Source organism: Orycteropus afer, unplaced genomic scaffold (genome assembly GCF_000298275.1).
Source record: "Orycteropus afer afer isolate SDZICR_OR568_19922 unplaced genomic scaffold, OryAfe1.0 scaffold00269, whole genome shotgun sequence".
Classification (NCBI taxonomy): domain Eukaryota; kingdom Metazoa; phylum Chordata; class Mammalia; order Tubulidentata; family Orycteropodidae; genus Orycteropus; species Orycteropus afer.
In genome coordinates this window covers 3,436,926-3,443,115 of record NW_006921856.1, presented here as the reverse complement: position 1 = coordinate 3,443,115, position 6,190 = coordinate 3,436,926, and positions in this window count along the sequence as shown.

Here is a 6,190-nt window from a genome sequence, read left to right as displayed (position 1 = left end):
TTCTTCATTTTGACATATAGAAACATTCTTATGTGACGTAACTGAAAATTCAACTATAGGTCTTATTCCCCAAGGCTTTTATCCCCTTTATGTTATTTAACAATTAAAAAACATATAACTGCATTCTTAAAATTCCTATGAAATTTAAGAGTACAGATAAAGTACCATATAACATGCACTGATAAAATGTAATTGAAATTTGAATAATAATTCCTGACTGATTTTTGTCAGGAAACTACTCTTTCACATATCTATAGGAGTTTCCAAGTTATTTATTTATTTATTTTGAAAAATTTAATATCTGAATTGGCACAAAATTCCAAACAGAAAAAAGAAAATATAAAATATTAACAGCAAAAAGATAAGCTAGCACTTATAGGATGTTTACCATGTGCTAAACACCATTCTAAGCACTGTTCATATATTAATTATTTGACCCTCACAAAAAACCCATATGTGCTGTCAATATCCTTAATTTACAGGGTGGATAAGTGACTTACCCAAAGTCCCACAGTTATTGAGCAATACATTTGTCATTCATCCTAAGCAACCTAATTTCCAAAAAAGGTAAAGATTTAGTCTCCCTCTCACCACTGTGCTCCAGTCCTTAAGTGTTCATCAGGGTATTTTTCTAGATGTAATAATATATATATACATATACGTATAAACATGCACATGTATAGAACTGTAGATATGCAGAACTGTGCTCCACAGGGTTTTCAATGACTGATATTTCTGAAGTAGGTTATTACAAAGTCTTTTTACTAAGGAAACTACGGGTGGACTGGAACTCCCAACTTTTTGGTTAGTAGTTAAACATTTTAACCATTTGCACCAGTTAGGGATGGATACGTACATACATACACACATACATATACACACACATATATATATATATACTTTGTATGTTCTTTTTAGGTGTTGTAGAGTTGGCTCCAATTCACAGTGACCCTACATACAATAGAACAAAACAGTGCATGGTACTGTGCCATCCTCAAAATTGTTGCTATGTTTGAGACTATTGTTGCAAACACTGTGTCAATCCATCTCTTGAGAGTCTTCCTCTTATTCTCTGACCCTCTACTTTACCAAGAATGATGTCTTTCTCCAGGAACTGTTCCCTCCTGAAAACATATTCAAAGAATGTAATAGTAAGTCTCATGATCCACACTTCTAAGGAGTATTCTGGCTATATTTCTTCAAAGATTGAGTTTTTCGTTCTGGCAATATATTCAATATTCTTTGTCGATACAATAATTCAAAAGCATCAAATTTTCTTCAGCCTTCCTTATTTATTGTCCAGCTTATGCATGCATGAGGCATTTGAAAATACCATGGGTTGGGTCAGGTGCACTTAAATCCACAAAATGACATCTTTCATTTTCACAATTTAAAGAAGTCTTTTGGGGCAGATTTGTCCAATGCAATATGTTGTTGAGTTTCTTGTCTGCTACTTCCATGGGTGTTTATTGTGACTCAAGTAAAATGAAATCCTTGACAATTTCAACCTTTTCTCTGTTTATCATGATGCTGCTTATTGGTCGAACTGTGAGGATTTTGATTTTTTTTTTTTATGTTGAAATGTAATTCATCTGACGTCTTTGATGTTTATCAGTAAGTGCTTCACGTTTTTGCTTTCAGCTAGCAAAGTTGTGTTGTCTGCATATTGCAGATTGTGAATGAGTCTTCCTCCAATCATGATGCCACTTTTTTCTTCATATAGTCCAGCTTCTTGGATTATATGCTCAGCATATAGATTGAATAAGTATGATGAAATGATACAACCCTGACACACACCGTTCCTGATTTTAAACCATATAGTATACCTTTGTTCTGCTGTTCAGGCTCTGCATAAGCACAATTAGGTGTTCTGGAATTCCCATTCTTCACAATTTTATCCATAACTGGTTATTATCCACACTGTCTAATGCTTTTGTGTAGTCAATAAAACACAGGTAAACATCTTTCCAATATTCTCTAAGCAGCAAGATATCCCTCATTCCACATCTTCTTCTGAATCTGGCTTGGGTTTCTGGCAGTTACCTGTTGATGTACTACTGCAACCATGTTTTTGAAATATCTTTAGCAAAATTTTATTTCTGTTTCATATTAACAACATTGTTTGATAATTTTCTGCATTCTGTTCAGTCATAGTTTTTGGAATGGTCATAAATATGAACCTCTTCCAGTTCATTGGCCAGTTAGCTGTCTTCCACATTTCTTGGCATAGATGAGTGAGCGTTTCCAAGGTGGCATCTATTTGTTGAAAAATCTCAATTGGCAGTCCATTAATTCCTGGAGCTTTGGTTTTGGCCAATGTCTGTAGCACAGCTTGGATTTCTTCCTTCAGTACCACCAGTTCTTGATTATATGCTACTTTCTGAAATAGTTGAGCATTGAACAATTCTTTCTGGTACAGTGACTGTGTATTTTTCCATTTTCTTTTAATGCTTTCTGTGTCATTCAATATTTTACTCAAAGAATCCTTTAATATTGCAACTTGAGGCTCGAGGTTTTTCTTTATTTTCAAAACATAAATGCTAGTATATTATTAACATTGCTCTGTATCTGACTTTTTTCAATTGCAGATCACTGCTAAGTTCAGTACATACATATCATCTTAGTTATCTAGTGCTACTATAACAGAAATACCACAAGTGGATGTCTTTCACAAACAGAAATTTATTCTTTCACAGTTTTAGGAGGCTAGAAGTCTGAATTCAGAGCGCCAGCTCTAGGAGAAGGCTTTTTCTCTCTGTCCACTCTGAAGGAATGTCCTTGTCTCCTTTGAACACCTGTGGGCCTGGTTTTTCCTGGAGATATCTGTGTGTCTTGGTATTAATCTTTCCCTGGATCTAGGAGGTTCCTGCACAGGGCGTCTGGGTGTGAAGGACATGCTCCACTTCTTGCTCTTCTTTCATGTTGGTGGTCTCACAAAAAACCAAACTTACTGCTGACTCATAGTGACCCCTCATTGGGTTTCTGAGGCAGTATCACCACAGATGTAGATTGCCCAGTCTTCCTTCTGAAGAGCAGCTGGTTGGTTTGAACCATGAGCCTTCTGTTAGCAGTCAAATGCCACCAGAGGGTCCCTGTTTTTCTGCTTACTTCTCTCTCCTTTTATCTCTTGTAAGATAAAAGGTGATTCAGGCCGCATCCTAGAGAAACTTCTCATATCAGATAAGGACTGTGTCCTGAGCATCCCACTCTAATCCCCTTACATCAGCAAGTATAATCAAAGCAGTTTGCATCATGGGGGATGATTACATCATTACATAACTGCCAAACCCCTGAGAATCAGGGCCTAGTGAAGTTGACACATATTTTTTGGGAACACAGTTCAATTCATTATATATGTTCTTGGTCTTAGTGGTTGTGAAGTAAGCGTATGATTGTACTTTGTTAAGGAGTTCCATGTCAACATACCAATAGATCACTTTCCATAATTTGGTATCACTTAGAGTTTTATAATCAATATCCTTAATATTGATATTTACATAATATCTTTTCATAAGTGTTTTTGTAGTTCAATTTTAAGGATTCATTCTGATCTGGTCAATTTTCATTAAAGTTTTAATTGATGTTATTTTTCATTAAATATGTATTTTTCACAGTGAGTTCTTCCCTCTGACTCAACTCAAGTTGGCCTTTCATCTTTTAATTGTAATTTATCTCATACTTTATGTTTGAATAGTAATGGTAATAATATTGGGTGTTATTGTCAGAGAGATTATATGCTGTTATAATGTTTAATTATTTACTTATTACTTATTTTTTAATTGTTATTTGGGTGAAAGTTTACAGAGCAAATTCACTTTCCATACAGCAGTTCACACACACGTTGTCTCATGACATTGACTACAATTTACCCCAATGCAACAACTCCCCTCCCATTTCCTTCTGATAGTTATCTCTTCCCTCTGTCCATCACTCCATGAACTCCTGGCCCTGGAGCTGTCTCCCTGTGCATAAATAGCCCTTCTTTCTCCCATGATTGTTCTCTCCAAGGAGTGTATCTACTTCAGGTACATGTTCAACTCTTATGTCTGTCTTTTGATTGGCTGGAAGCCACAGTGTGGATTCAATTCCAGACCTGAAGGGCAGCTAGGGACCATAGACTCAGTGGTTCCACCAGTCTCTATCAGACCTGCAAACCTGTTCCCCCCGCCACACACACTTTTTTCCCCCAAATGATTTTGAGTTTTGTTCCACATTGTTCTCCCTCTTTATCCAGGATCTCCAACATAGATCCTACTCAGAGTGGTTGACAGTGGTAGCCAGGAAACATCTAGTTCTTCTGGTCTCATAGTCATATAGGCTGAGGATTGCTTGGTGTAACCGTCTCGAGGACTAATTGTTTCCATGAATCTGTGGTTTTCTTCATTCTTTTTTGCTCTGGACAAGGAGAGACCCATCGTTGCATCTAGATGGCTGCTTGCAAGCTTTACAGATCCCAGTTGCTACTCGCCTAGTAGGAGGTGGAACAATGTTTTGTTATGCCAGTTGAGCTTGATGTCCCTTGTGACTATGGTCCTGAGCCCACAGGTTCAACTACTCGGTCCCTCTGGGTAGCTGGCTGTGACCAAGAAGTGACTACAACCTTATCTCTTGTCAGCTTTACTATACCACTGGGAATTCTTACAGAACATACAAATGCACTTATAGGACCATTGTCTGCCAACCCAATACATGGTCTTGGATACACTCCCTGCTGCATAGACATACCTAATAGTTCAGCCTCTCCATGCATCTATCCACCCATATACCCGTGTTTGCCTTCACTGACAACGCAGTACTTTATGTGCAAAAGGGTTTATCTTTGTTGTCTGCATCTCCCATGTACCTCTTCATGTCTTCCTTTTCCTAAATGCCACCATGTTGATCACTTACATTTGGTACATTGCCCTTCTCCTCACCCATACCAATACTTATCTCTACCTATCTAACAGTGTTTCCTACACTACCTTCCCACTCCTGGTAACCAACAAAGAAAATTTCCTTCCATATATAAACCGTTCCTTGACTTTTAAAATAAGGGACTGATACAATATTTGTCCTTCTGTGATTGACTTATTTCACTCAGTATAATATCCTCCAAGTTCATCCACATTATGTGCTGTTTCGCAGATTTTACATTATTCTTTAGCGTTGCATAGTATTCCATTGTGTGTATGTACCATAGTTTGGTTATCCATTCCTCAGTTGATGGACACCTAGATTGTTTCCAACTTTTTGCTATTGTAAATAGTGCTGCGATGAACATGGTGTGCATATGTCTGTTTTTGTCATGGCTTTTTTAGGATTTATACCTAGTAATGGAATGGCTGGATCAAATGGTATTTCTATTTTTAACTTTTTAAGGAATCGCCATACTGCTTTCCACAGTGGTTATACCATTTACACTCCCACCAGCAGTGTAGTAGAGTCCCAATCTCTCTGCCTCCTCGCTAGCATTCGTTATTTTCTGTCTTGTTGAACATTGCTGCTAGTACTGTGGCAATATTGTATCTCATTGTTGTTTTGATTGCCTTTCTCTAATGGCAAATGATTGTGAGAATTTCTTCATGTTTGTTGGCCGCCTGAATATCCTACTTGGTGAGGTGTCTATAAATGTCTGCTGCCCATTTTTTAATTGGATTATTTGTCTTTTTGTTATTGAGGTGTTGGAGTTTTCTATAAATTTTAAAGATAAGTCCCTTGTCAGATATGTCATTGCCAAATATTCTTTCCCTCTTTGGACTCTTTTGACGAAGTTTTTAGAAGCACATAAAATTTTAATTTTTAGAAGGTCTCATTCATCTAGATTCTCTCCTGCTGTTTGTGCATTTTGGCTCATGCTTGATAGTCTATTTATGCTGTATATTAGGTCATCTAAATTTGCCCCTAGTTTTTCCTTGAGGAACTCTATAGTTTTAGGTTTCACATTTAAGTCTTTGATCCATCTGGAGTTCGTTTTGTGTATGGTGTAAGGTACAGATCTTGTTTCATTTTTCTGCAAATGAATATCCAGATTTGCCAGCATCATTTATTAAACAAACATTCTCTTCTCCATTTAATGGATTTTGGCCCTTTGTCAAAGATCAGCTGGCCATAGGTCGATGGATCTATTTCTGGGTTCTCAATTCTATTCCATTGGTGTATGTGTCTGTCATCGTACCAATACCAGGCAGTTTTGACTACTGTGGCTGTG